The following is a 14,615-nucleotide window of genomic DNA, read 5'->3' as shown; positions in this document are numbered from 1 at the left end:
CTCGACAAATGACAATTAAGGATTCACCTTTTACCAAAAACATGAATTCCAAATGAAATGAGTAGTTTCCCATGTCCTGCCAACACAGAAATCGTGTGGAGAATCTGCTTTTACAGACAGCAGCTCAACAATTCCCAAGGAGAATGATTTCTCTTGAACCTTAAAAGAGGTTTCCTTTTCATCTAACCTACCTTGCAATTAAACTTTCTAGAAAATCATTCTATGCTTTTTCATGAAAAATATTATGAAAGCTATTTCTTGAAACCTGTTGTTGAAGGCACACAAATACAGCAATCTGTGTTATAAACACTTAAAAAAAAAAAAAAAAGGTTCTCCATTCACCTGCCAAGCAGAACATCTGACAGTAAAACTGTCCCTCTACTGAACTCATGGATGACTCAATGGAAACCAGAATGTGGAAAACTTGCCACCCCACATGAAATATAATAGGAACAAACTCGCTCACCTTTGTGGGGCTACATCCTTCCCAAACCCTGGCCTCATCTCTTCAGGCCTACAATCCCTGCTTCTCACAAAAAGCGAAGAATAAAAACTTCCAAGACTTGAAAGTTCATGGCAAACACCTGGGACCCGAATTATTCCAAATGAAATGAAGCTAAGGGGACCTAGCAGAGAAATGTATTCGAATCCTTAATTCTCTCTCCTTTTAGCCAACTACTAAGCCCTGGTAGGTCTGAACAAACTTCTGAGAACACCAAACTAAACTGAGAGGATCAGAAAGCGAAACAGAAATAGGAAGTGGCATTGTTTCCATGTGTAAATTTAATAGAACAAGCAGCAGGCAAAATCTAAAAAAGACAGGTTTTAAAATTCTTCAGATAGTTACAGGTATCATCAAGATGCAGTGAAAGCCACAGCCCAGTAATCACATAGCAGGATTAAAATATGTCAAAATCAGACAGACCTGGAAATAACTGGGTTTCTTCACTAATGAAGAAATTTTAAGTTAAATGAAGATACCTGTTGCTAGTTAAAGCCTGAAGTAAAATACAAGCCTTTCAAGTTGCTACCCATTTCTTCTCCCTCCTCCTTGAAAAAAAACAAAGAACAAAAACCAAAAACAAGAACAAAAAAAAAAGAGCATTTTAACAATTAAACTTACTTCCTAAGAGGCTCAAAACTACAGACTGTATAATTTGTTCGAACAGGAGTCTACATACATGGGCGAGTTGTAGGATCCCTTCACCCAAAATTCAGTAAATTTCCACCTTTTGGGTGACGGTGGCAAAGGTGCACAAGGGCTGGACAGAAGAGGAGGGTCCAAGCAATTTAGAACAAAAATAAGGAAATAAGATGCCCAGATCCTAAAATAAACACATTCCTTTTTTAAATAGCTGCTTTAAACTGTTCTCTTCGAACCCTAAGGTATAAAATAGGTTTTTAAAAGTAAGTATTCTTGTTAGTTGCAGCCATGGTAATCTGTGTGTGAGCACCTGCCGTCAGCAAGCCTGAGAGTTGGGCTAAGACCGAGGCTTCCCAGCCTCCAGCTTTCCAAAGAGGAGGGCACTCAGGCAGCCCAGCTTGGGGCAGTACTTCTCCGGACGGTTTCCCATTCACAGCCTCCCTCCTGGGCCGAAGAGAAACAAGAAAAGGTTCAAAGAGCCCTCCCCATTCTATGGCAACACACGCCCCAGAGAAGCACACGGCTCCTTTGGGGCCAGGGAGCATTTCCGGGAAGGAGCAAGAAGTATTTCGATGAGACAGCCTGAGAGCTCCATCATTAATTAGCCTCTTAGCCCGCACAGCCCCACACAAGGAATGAAAGAAAGCAAGTCGGGCCCCACTTCAGAGCCTTGTCCTGAACTCACCTCAGTGAGCTCACTTTCTAAAGATGGAGTAGAGAACTAAAGGATTTCTAACAAAGGAAGCATTTAGGGATGCCAGCTCCCCAGGTTTAGCCTGGGCCGTCTGGGAAAGCACAGGGCTCCTCTGAATCCTGAGGTCACCTTTCATTAACCACAGGGGCTGCTGCTTTGAGCTCAGAGATGAGGCTCGCTCTAGTCAGTTCTGTGCTGGTCCCATCCCTGTGGTTGCCTCCGGGGCAACCCAAACACCACAAACTACTAGCCTCCAAAGGAGAGAAAGGGTTAGTATTCGGAGAAGCAGGCTCTGCTTTTCCAGGTGCAAATTAGAAGCACAGGATCTTGCTCTGTGCAAAGTAACTTACATGAAAGGCTTCAAGGAGAGGGATGCAAGTAAGATGAGCAAAACTGAACCACCACTCAGTAAAAAACCTCTCAGTTTCTCAGACGTCCAAATAAGACAAAAACTTCACTACCATTTCCTAGCCCACTGCTCTAGATTTTTCCCATTCACTACATTGAGTTTCTTATATATTACTTTCTACCAAGCATAATTTTCTTCTCTGGTTTCTCTCATCCTAGGGTTAAGTTGCTATTACAGAAAACAATTTAGGAAAATCTCTCTCTTGGGAAACATCCAGAATATAATGGTTTCAAAAATAAATTTTAGGCTTCTGGGCAATAGACAAGTTCAGCACATGCAAGGCCTTCAACTAACACTTGGCTTTAGAACCCAGCTTGCTACATTGGAAACACAACTGGACGTTATTCCAAGTCAGAGATACAAATAAGATATTTCATGTAAACTACTGAGAAGCAGTGTAATGAAGCTGAAAAAATTTCTGGGATCAGTCTAGGTGATATTCTTAACCTTCTCGAACATGCCTTCTAATCTTCAATTCACTTACCATTTCTAGGGCACCTGGTATGCACCCAGCTTCTGCTGTAGATACTGGTAACACATACAGAAAAACAAAATAATATCTACCTTCCAGGGCTAGTTTTTTGAATATGGCGCATATATATATATATATATATATATATGTGTGTGTGTGTGTGTGTCTGTATGGAAATGCCTGGCATGTGGTAGGTGCTTCACAATTGCTGGTCACTACTATTATATTTCACATCTGACTTGTGGTCACAGAGTGTAAGTTTAGCGCACAAATGACAAGTGTCCTAAGCCAGTTTCTATATAAAACTGCCAAGAGCTGGTTATTGTTTTACCCTAAAGAATATGAGGATAGGGGGAGCCTGCGTGGCTCAGTCAGTTAAGTGTCCAACTCTTGATTTCAGCTCATCTCATGGTTCGTGGGATCAAGCCCCGCATCAGGCTCTGCACTGACAGCACAGAGCCTGCTTGGGATTCTCTCTCTCCCTCTCTCTGCCTCTTTCTCAAAATAAATAAATAAAAATTTTTAATAATAATAATAAAATAAAGACTCCCAGATCCCACCCCAGACACAATGAATAAAAGCTCCCTTGCACCATCCACCCCACTCATGCTATAATACTTTAAAAGATTCTTCTCTTCTCCAGTATACTTTAATTCCACCTAAAATAGCTGAGGCCATTCTCCTCAAGTTTCCATGACATGCTCTTTGACCCTTTCTCCATGGCTTAGTTTTACACCAAATACTTTGGCCACTAGTTTAGCAGAATCAACTACCTCAGCTGGGCCCCCAATATCTTAGCAAGGCACATTTTGTTTTTTTTCTATCCTTGCATGTCACCCTTCTAGAATGTCCCTGTAAATTGATCATTTTAAACTACCACAAATCCCTGAAAAGTTACCTTTTTCATAAAATAACTTTTAAGTTTTTATTTTGAGAGAGACAGCACAAGCAGGGCAGGGGCAAAGAGAGAGGGAGAATCCCAAGCAGGCTCTACCAGGGCAGAGCCCCACACAGGGCTTGAACCTGTGAACAGTAGGATCACAACCTGAGCCAAATTAAGAGTCAGTTGCCCAACCGACTGAGCCACCAGGTGTCCCATAAAATAAATTTCTTAATTTATAATTCCCAAACTGAGTCCCAATAGATAGGCAAAATATATACAATCAAGGACCACATTTTTAGGGAACAGAAATAGAAGCTGTTTGTTAAAAATTTTCAAAATCCATTAGTAATCTAATATAGATATGAAAAAGCTCATGTATTCTCTGGAAAACCCTTATTTACATATTTTTTCTTTTTTTCCTCTTTTTTTTTTTTTTTTTTTTACCATAAACTCTACATCCAACACGGGGTTCAAATTCATGATCCCCAGATTAAGAGTTACATGCTCTATGGACTGAGCCAACCAGGCACCCCTTTCATTTCTTTAAAATAGTAATAAATGAAAAGCCAGGCTTGCACTGAAGGTGACTCATGCCTTTGTTTTGTTTAAATATTATATCTCTACTATGAGAAAAAAATCAGGAACACTGTTGGAAACACAAAAATGTCCACAATATGGCCCATGCTTCAAAGAGGTCCACGTCGGTAGAACAAATACTGACTGAGCACCTGAGATAATGCACCAAGTTTAAATGGCACATTCAACCTGGGAATTCATCCATTCAACCATCCAAGGAACATTTACTATGCACTCACCACGAACAACCCTAAGTTAAATCAGTAATCATCCTCACATTCAAGTAAGGGTGACCAGGAGACAACCAGACAGCACGGAAAAGGACAAGTGTTCTAAAAAGTACAGGTAAAGGGAGAGAAGAATTTAAAGAAAATACAAAGTACCTAAAATGATGGTTCTGGAATGGAATGAGGCTATGCAAAATGGAATGGGACATTCTTTTCTTTTGAGTAGGCCGAAATCAATGAGGAGCACTCTGCAAACACGTTATAATTCTTTATATCTCCACTAGATGTAAAGACACCATGACTCTCAGTACCTTTTGGTATCAGTTGGTAATGATAGTTACCTCTAGAGTAATTAGTGGGCCATGAAAATGGCCTGCTATGGTATGAATACTATTTAAATACACAGCAGAGAAAATACAGTATACCCGTAGAGAGGGCACAGTGCACATACACTACCACCATACCTTTGCAACTTTACACTGTTTTTTCCAGGAGTTCAGGAATTAACGAACTATCAGGGACAATAAATACATTTTTCTAATTACATATGCGTGTAATTAAAGTGATGTAATCTTCCCTAGAGCTTACTTGTATATGAACTTAAACCTTCCCATCTGAATTTTTGTATCTTCAGTATTCCTAGCATGCACTTCACATCTGATGTTTAAGCTTTGTACTTTATCACTTAATGAAAATCCCACCACCTTTTTCTAAGTGACCTACCCAAACCCAACACCAGTATCTCAGAAGGAAAACAAAACAAAAAACAAACCACCAACGCTCAGGGTGCAGTAACGACTACAAAATTTTTAGCTGCTAGAGACAAGTTCAGATGCATAGAACAGAATACTACATGCTTTTCTTTCACTCTATCCCTTCCAACAGGGTTTAGTCTAAGGAACTGAAGAATGTTAGCACCTAAACACTTCCAACATGAGTACTGAGATGACTTAGGCCGTTTCTTTAAGTGGAAATCAAACTTCTTCCTAAAGTACTGAAGATGACCAAATGCAATAAAAAATATGACAGGTCTAATTGTACATCCCTGGTTTTTAGATGACTCACAGTGAAATTCGGGATAGACTACCTTTATGTGCCTCTCCATAGTCTGTGGATGTTAATAATCTGATTCATCTTAATATTAAAATGTCTTTTTGTTTTCCCCTCCAGAGATCTACTACTTTTTAAATAGCTTCTTAAATTCAAGTCAGTTAATCTAATGAGGACTCTCCGAACTCTAAAAATGGCCTAGGGAAATCTCCCTTTAGAATGCAATCGGAGGAAGAAAAGGAAAAAAACAAAAACAAAAACACCGCATACCAGCATGGAGGTAGACCAAGGGGGAGCAAAGCGAGACAAACTGAGATGGTATGGAATAAATCTCCTTCATTATTTTTTTTTTTTGTAGTAAAATACACAAAACAAAACATCGAACATTTTGAGCACTTTTCAGCATACAATTCAGCGGCGCTGAGCACATTCACAGTGTTGTACAACCATGACCATGATTCGCTTCTAAAACTTTTTCATCATCTCAAACAGAAACTCTATACCCATTAAAATGTAACTCCTATTCCCCCTCCCGACAGTCCTAGTAATCTCTGTTCTACTCTGTGACTATGAATTTACCTATTCTAAGTACTTGGAAATACACAGTATTTGTCCTTTTGTGTCCGGCTTATTTCACTTAGCATGATGTTTTCAAGTTTCATCCATGCTATACAATGTATAGGAATTCCAATATTTTTTATGGTTGAATAATATTCCATTGTATATATCTACCACACTTTATCCATTCATCTGTGAATGGACACTGGGTTGTTTCCACCTTTCAGATATTGTAAACACTGCTGCCATAAACACTGGTGTGCAAGCATCTGTTTGAGTCACTGCCTTCAATTATTTGGGGTACATACCTAAGAAAAGAACTGCTAGGTAATTCTGTACTTAATTTTTTAAGAAACCACAAAACTCTACCTTTTACGTTCTCAACAGCAATACACTAGGGTTCTGATTCAATGTATGTTTAAGTATTTTCTGATTCACTAATTCAGAATGTTTATTTCTATAACTCTAAATCAGAATGATTTTTCCTGAGACAAGAAAAACCACAGAAGAAATATCCAAAGACTTAGTATTTTCCTCCTAAACAATTTAAACAATGGAAGATACAGAATGTATCATAACAAAAACTTTGTTAATATAAAAGGAAGCATAATATCCTAAAAATATCTTCAGCATCCCACACATACAATTTGTAATGTAAAAACAGGTCAATCTGACCCCTAAAAGTCACATACTAAAAAATTTCATTGTCTGAATAAATGCATGTAAATATACTGAGATATTTTTAAAGAAATTTACTCTTCTTACCGGTCAGTTCATTCAGCACCTGCAATGAAACTGTCCAGGAAGGTCTTGCTTTAGTAAAAGCAAAGGAGAAGAGTGTGTGATGAGTTTATTTAAATACTACTTGGCATGACTTTCCCCAAGTCCGCCCCAACAGCAGAGGCAGGGGAGGTGGGCAACTAAAAGCAATAATGATGTTCTTAAACCTTTAACACCTGCTCTCACCAATCTGCCATCAAGTGCTTACAGGTGGTAAAAGAAATTAACAAGTAGCAAAGCAAATGTCAACAGAAAAACTCCAAAACCCAATGAAGAGGCATAGTTGGAGGCTATTGGTGGGGGCAGGGTGAGATAGATATTTACTTGTTGTTGTGATTTACTCTGCATCCAGAAATACATTTCTAACTTTTGCTGGTAAACTGTTCCTAGAAGGGGATGGCATTGGGTAAGTCAACAATGTTAAAGGGCTTCTGCATCTCTGTCAAAGTCCAGCAGTAGAACTAGCTTCAACCCTTAATGCAGTTTTGCACTGCTTTTAAGTAAACTGATTTTTCCAAAGCGCTTAAAAGTGGTTTGTTCTCCTAATTTGGTAAATATTCCCTCTGAAGATCTACTTAAACTTCTGTTACAGTAAAACCTTCTCATATAGAATAGGAAACCAAACTTTATCTTAGACCCGCCTGGATACTTGCAAATTCCTAATTAGTTACATCAAGAACAATGGGGTTATTTTTAATAGAGATCCCTTTCACATGTTGTGGAGAATCTGAGTCCCGTAAAAGTAAATTAAATCAAGCTATTTCCTGGGATATTTCCTGAAGATTTTGGAATCTTCAATTACTTCTCAAACATAAGACATTTGCTCATACATAAAGACAATTTTCTAGACAATTATTTCAACAGAAAGCTTTTCACAATTGAAGACTATGAGTTAGTATTAAGCCAACTTAGTTTAGGTAAATTTTTCTGATTGGTTGCCTTTATAAAAATCTTCATCTTCCAGAGTCAAAACGGGGATGTATCAGAAGCCTTAAGCTCGGATATAAATTTAGTTTTAAACATAGCCTGTAAGCACTCCAATTTTAACACTTCTCAAATTTCAGAAAGGATTAAAGAACTGAAGTTGCCACCATCCTGCCCTAGGAGTTTGGTGGCAGACACGGTTCTCTACACAACATTCCAAAAATATGAGCAAAATACCCCTTCTCTTGTAAGTTAATAAAAAATGCTTTGCATTTGCCCCAAACAAGTCAGAAGAGAGTAGAATATTACATTAACAAAGAATCTAGTCTAGAACTCAATACATGCCTTCTGAGTCAACAAACAAGTGAATGAAAGAAAATTAAATTTTAAAATCAAGCATAACCATATAATAGAAGGAATATTTAAAAACACTGATGCTTACTAGAATCTCAAATAATGCTAACTTCAGCTCGATCTCACTAAAATCTTCTCCCTCCAGTTGTTTAAAACTGACAAGCAGTTGTCATGATATCAAAGAAACAAAACATTAGGAGCCAATCCCTGAACCAACAGGGAGTATTGCCAAGGGCATCTCATCAGCCAAGGGCATTGCAAATTACAGTCCAGGAGTAACGGAATGCTAAACCTGCATAGCTCAGCCCGGGACAAAAAAGATTCAAGGACCGATCCACTGTCAAAATGAGAAATACCCCACCTGTGGATGGCTAAACACCATGTCTATCTTACCCGATTTTCATTTGGTGGCTTAAAAACTTCCTGTCTCCCTATCTCCACCCCAAATCCTTCATATTTCTGGTCAACAAGGACCGATCCTTGCCCATAAACATGAACCAAAAACACCACCACCACCACCACCCTGCCCCCCGCCACTAAGCTTGTGACCAGGGGCTAGCCTCTTCTTAGCTCTACCCTGCAAAGTGCCCAAGGACCATCAATCGTGAGCCTGTTCTTCACCCCTACAAAGACTTGCCTCTGTCTAACCACAAGGATTCAAGTATTTTCTGCCTCGCTGAAACACGTAACACCATACCATACTGTATAGTCTAAGGCAAAAAAGGATATATGTGTATACACGCTTATGAGTAGTTTCCTATTTTCAAAGCCATTCAGAGTCAACTATAGAACGATGCTTCTCCTCAAGCACTTAAATGCATTCCCCACAGCTGCAAGGATGAGAATTAAGGTTTGCTTGAACATGCCTTACCACAAAAAACTCATTTAATGGATTAACCTCATTAACATGAAGAAAAGGCAATTGTAAGTTCTAAAATGGAAATGCAGGTAAATTGCAAAAATCCCTCTACACTGAAAATATTCTCCTCCCCACCACCCCCCCCGCCCCCATTTCTCAGCGGTAATTACGGAAAGCTCAAATAATAGGCTTACTAAGATACTATACAATGACTAAAGCCCTGTGCCTCTATCATTCAGTATTGGAAGTTCCTCTAAAAGATTGCACTCTTTTCCCTGCCTCTTAAGAAAAACCCTGAACCACGCAAACTGGCATGCCACGTCAGCAATGCTAGCCAGCTATAGGCTACATCTAAGGAAAAACTTCCCCAAAACATGGAGCTGGGATGACTTATGTACAGTACAATTTTTGAGAGGTCACAAATCAACTATTCTACTAGGGGAGGGAGAAAATGAACACAGCAATCTAAAGCTTTAAGCTTTATTTACTCATCAGAAAGGGGAAAATAAATCATTTTTCAAACTGTCCACGTGCAATGTGGACGTCCCTAAAAATGCGCAAATTAATAGAATAGGAACAGCTCAGTTTTAAACTTTGATATATAACAAACTATGGAGTTTGCATATGATTTCCCCAAATACTTTTCAATACACTGACTCATCAATCCCTTGGGACAACTATTTGGGGGAGGGGGGGATGACACATGACACGGATGAGATGTTTTCTCTTCATAATAAAATCGGGACACCTAAACACCTAAACTGAGAGAGGTTCAGAAGTTTATCAAAACACACAGCTAAAAAGTAAAGCAAGTCTTTGGCAGCGTAGATGTTCTGATTTCAAACTGATGCTCTGAAGCAGCCCTCACTAGACTTTCAAGATTTCTAATCTTTGCCCATTATTTGCCAATCTTTCAACATCTTTTATCTTTCAAGGTTTTAGTAAGTCTCCCATTTGTATTAGTGACTTGACATTCAACAAACGGAACCATATATCATGAGTTAAACGGTGTTTCCTATATTGGTCATACTCACGAGAACACTGTAATCCTATTTATAACGTGGTCTTTATCCTGGTTCCTTGAAAATAACTGGGCTCCCAAGGGTCAGAAATGGGTATGAAAAGGGTGTTTCAGCTCTCTCAACAGTGTCATTAACTAATGACTTACCTGTGACTGAATTTACAAGTTTGAAAGAGCTTGGAGGCCATGCAATTCACAGAACACTAACATGATACAGATCAACTTAGCCCCGATTTAGAAGTATAGGTCTTGCAGGATCATGTAATGCTCTAGCGTCGGGATAATGAACTGCAACCAATCCTGGGAAATACGGTAACTACGAAAGGTACAACAGATTCATATATTTATACTGAACCTGGAAGTTACTTCTTTAAAAATCCTCACAAAAAGAGATGACTTTACCATTTGTCTTTCCCTACAAGTAGTATGCCTCCCACACACAAAAGTATTCGACTACTGGACATTTATGTACAGAATCCAGATGAAGGCTTATTATTTAACATGAGTTGGAATTTTCATGATTTCATACAAAATCAAGAAAGTTGTTGAAATTCCTTCTGTTAAAAGAATTCTAAAGTGCAAACAGAAATAAATGAAACTCACTAATCAAAACCACCACTTGACCACTTGCCACCAAGTGTTTCTGGAGGTTTATTTTCATCTTAAATATATTCTTCCCAATTCATAGATGAATCTAGTGTTTTATATCTGAATTTTATTCTTTGACAGTAAAGCAATGATTTTAATTCTTCAGATTACATGTCCACCTACATAAGGAAAAGCGAATGATGGTTTCACTGTATTATTTACCTGCCACTTATGCAGTCATATGAAAAAAATCACCCACTGAACTGGCAAACATGGCTATTAAGCGGGTCATTTTTTTTTTTTAACTCCCCATCAGTGACTTTTCATATTGCCTATTTACACTCCTTTATTACACTAAAATAACCAAAAAGGTCTGCCTTTTCAGCAATTCCTATAAACAATTATTTCAAGCAAACAAGAAAATGTCATTTAAAGTTCTGTCCATCAGTTTTAATTATGCTATGTAAGCATTTTTTTTAATGTGCTTATTTTATCCACTCCAGGTATAAAAGCAATACTGAGCTATCGCTAACTCAGCATTTAAATTTTACTAGAAGGTTGACTCTAAGCATCTTCTGGTGGTAAAAAAGAACACTGAACTAGATCTAAAAAGCAGTATGATCGAGTTAAATGTGAATGTATCTGGGAATCAGAAAAGTTCTACACTGTGATCTCCAATATGGTAACCACTTAGCCACAAGTAGCAGTTTAAAATAACTAAAAGTAAATACAATTTTTTTAAAAAGTAAATAAAATGTAAAACACAGTTCCTCGATTGCACTAGCCACATTTCAAAAGCACAAAAGCTAATGTGCCTGGTGGCTGCCATGCTGGACAACACAGCCATAGAGCTATTTCCATCATTAAAGAAAACCCTGCTGTTGGTAGCAATGTGATCTTACACAAGTCAGTTTCATTTCTGAGAACTTCAACACTCTTGTGTATAAAATGCTCATAACATCGCCTAAATGTAAAGATTGTTATTAGAACTTTAATGAGATAATGTATTTAAAAGCACAGTACACAGGCCTTAGTACACATTAGATATTCAAGAAAGAGTAGTTATTAATACGATTCTACACTAGACTTTCGCCAAGGATGGCAACCGTCCTGGGCCTTGTCTTCCTAAACTGTAATGTTTGAGAAGTTCTTTTGGTTAACTTCTAAGGACACTATCAAATCCTTCCATAGTAAATCGAGTGTTAAGGAGAGCCATCACATACTGAATAAATTACTACCTAGACTCCTAGAGCTTCCTAACCAATCCCAAGCATTCTTCCCAAAACCCCCAAAGAGTGGGGCTCTCCAATAGTCCGCAAGTCTGATGGGAGCTATTTACAAAGTCTGTCCTAAAAGGTTACGGGAATATCTTTCTGGAACTGTATATACTGTAATTAGAAACTACAACCCCTATTCCATGATGATATCTTGCACTTATAACATCTCTTTTAAAAGAACATGATCTTTACAGATACATGTTTCTTTCTTAGTATTTAAACCAAAACACTTTAAAAGTACATACGAGTTTAAACACAATTTTTAATGATTTTTTTAAAACAGCTATGCCTCATTCTTAGCCATTTGTGGGTGACCCTCTAAACAAAGTGAGAATTACACCTTCATGGGTGAGGTCCCCTTTGCAGGGCCAGAAACATGCCCAAAGACTTTACTCTCATTAACAGCTGTTCCCTGGGAACCAGGAAAGTGAATGAACGCTGGGTCCACAAAGCCTGCCTCCAATGAGGGGGAACCAAGCCCCCCCCCCCAAAAAGCACAAAACCAGGGCCACTGGCTGCCTTGGGTTCTGGACCTCTTCCCCCGTCCTGTCCAGGTCCCCAGAGTCACAGTTTTAGCCTGAGAGTGGAAAAGCAACTCAGGCAGTAGAAATCAGAACAGAGCGGTGCATTTTTGCCCAAGGCCTGTAGCCTCAAAAAAAAAAAAAAAAAAAAAAAAGTGTTATTCCAGAGCAGATTCCTTTTCTTCCGGGTCTGTCTGCTCCCTCTGACTCTTTGCCCACAACCACAGTGCCTCCCCTTTCCCAATGCCCCACCTCTCTCCACGCTTTTAAAAAAAAAAAAAAAAAAAAAAAAGTGGCTTATTCCTCTCCCTTAGTTTTTCCCTAGCAGGGCCTGGAAACTGGCGGAAATTCAAATCAAATTAGCTGCACATTAAAAAATAAACGGACAAGCAATCAAAGGGTGCCCACCCAACAAAAGACCTCGCCCGTTCCAAAATATGATTAAGCCTGGGTGTAAGAGGGGGAGGGAGACTAGAAACCGACGGGGATGGAGAGATAAAACGTGCGGATTGGGGGCCCCAGCGTCGGCTCATAGCGGCCCAATTCCAAATTTTGTTCCAAGGAAATGCTAGGCAGAAGAGAAAATAAAAAGTTGTAACTTTTAAGGAAGTCGCAAAACTGCACTGTCTGGATAATATGCCACTGCTTCCCTTCGTCTGGGATGGCAGGGTGGGAGTTGAGATTCGAAAAGCTCCAACTCCAATCGCGCACTCCTGGAAGCCTCTCCGCCAACGGCGCCTCCAGGCGGCCCAGCCCAGTCTCCCGGGACACTGGGCCCCGTGCTCGGGGTCCCACGGGGCGCCCGGACCCGGACCTCTGGGAAAGTTCGCTGGCACAGCCCGAGGCCCCACTTTCCTCCCAGGGTGACAGGCCCTTCCCACGCTGGCCGGCCCCCGCCCCGCCGCGGGCACCAGACGGTCCGCGCGGCCCCTCCCGGCCGCCTCCGGGCGCGGATTCCGCCGCCCGCCCCACCCCCGGCCGGGGCGCCCCTCGGGGTGACCGACTGACCGGAGCTACGCTGGCCCACACACCGGGTCGCCCGCTCCTTCCCGCCGCGCCCCGTTCCCCCGCCCGATCTTCCAGCCGCTAGGCTCGCCGAGTCCGGCCGTGGCCGCCGGTTACCGCCCCCAGCCCGGGGGGAGCCCGGGGGGCAGGACGGGGAGGGAGGACGTGGCGCGCACGGAGGTGGCCAGCGGCGAGGCGGGGAGTGTCCTGGAGAGGCCCGGCCGGGGGCAGGGGGCCGGCTCGGCTCCCGGGGCTGCGGGCCCGGACCCTCCCCGCGAGCATCCCAGGGTCTGAGGTCCCGGCCCGCCCCCGCCCGGCGCGGAGAGGCGGCCCCAACTTCCAGCCCCACTTCGCACGCCCGCCCTCCTCCCTCCACCATATGGAAATCTACAGCCTCAGAAAGTGACACGTCGAAGATTCCTCGGCCTCTCCGCCCGCCCTCCCCCTCCCGGGCAGCGTTCCTGCCGCGGAGATTCCGGGAGGGGGAGCAGATTCCTCGGACAGAATCTGCTGGGAAGGATGGGGAGGGCGAGGGGGGGAGGGAGAGCCCGGGAGCCACTGCCCAGATTTTTTTTCATCAAGAAGAATCTACCCGCTTCTTTCCCTCCTCCAAACCCAGGCAAGCTGGGGCGACGGGAGGGGGGGCCAGAGCCCAGCAAGATGCGGCCCCAAAGTGGAGACCAGCCCCCTCCCGGGCCCCGTGTTCCCGGGGTGCCCAGGCGAGCGCGGGGCGCCCTAGCACTCTGGCGCCAAGTTTTCCCCGGGAAGCCCGGCGCGCCCGGAGCGCTCCGGGACAGGATCGCACTCCCGCGGACTCCGCGTCCGGCCGGGGCTTTCCAGCGCGCGGGACCCGGCGGCGGAGGTGCGGGGTCCCGGTGCCTCCAGTCTGCCGATCGTGCACGCCTTACCTTCCCTCGGGCTGAAAAGCGGGGCTCCGGGCGCGCCACACACCGGGTCGCCCACGCCTTCCCAGCCGGTAGTCTCGAGGATCCCCGCTGCCCCTTCGCCGCTCCCGCCGCCGCCGCCGCCGCCGCTCTCCTCCTCCTCCGGCCGCCGCCGCCGCTCAAATAACTACCAGGAGGGTTTGATGGGGGATTCCGCCATGTCAATGATGTCGGGACCACATGGGGATTTGGGGCCCGCCCACTGCCGTAAACTGCAGAGTAAAACCGCCACCACAATCTCAGCTCCGCAGGACTGTGGGAGCCTCCCGTGCGCCCCAGGCCTGCGCAACTGAGGAGACACTCTTTGATTCAGTCAGACTAAAGAAGTC

The 14,615-nt window shown here is 42.5% G+C and overlaps 1 protein-coding gene across 2 annotated transcripts in view; it reads right to left on the bottom strand.

Annotated features, from left to right (window-relative positions):
* FNDC3B (fibronectin type III domain containing 3B) overlaps positions 1 to 14,332 on the bottom strand; it is a 361,487-nt gene extending 347,155 nt beyond the window's left edge. Inside the window, exon 1 of one of the 2 annotated variants that reach the window (XM_047099654.1) lies at positions 14,251 to 14,332. The gene's annotated coding sequence lies outside the window, so the exon portion shown is untranslated. Of the gene's footprint in view, positions 1 to 13,345; positions 13,613 to 14,250 lie in introns of those variants that run through there. The other variant, XM_047099655.1, reaches the window with a different exon arrangement.
* Between the last annotated feature and the right edge of the window lie 283 nt (positions 14,333 to 14,615).

This window comes from Lynx rufus, unplaced genomic scaffold (genome assembly GCF_022079265.1).
Source record: "Lynx rufus isolate CCGP_SWC_20201006 ecotype Redwood Valley unplaced genomic scaffold, mLynRuf1.p SCAF_5, whole genome shotgun sequence".
Taxonomy (NCBI): Eukaryota; Metazoa; Chordata; class Mammalia; order Carnivora; family Felidae; genus Lynx; species Lynx rufus.
The sequence above is the reverse complement of the archived record's forward strand: the minus strand, read 5'-3'. Positions and strand labels throughout refer to the sequence as shown.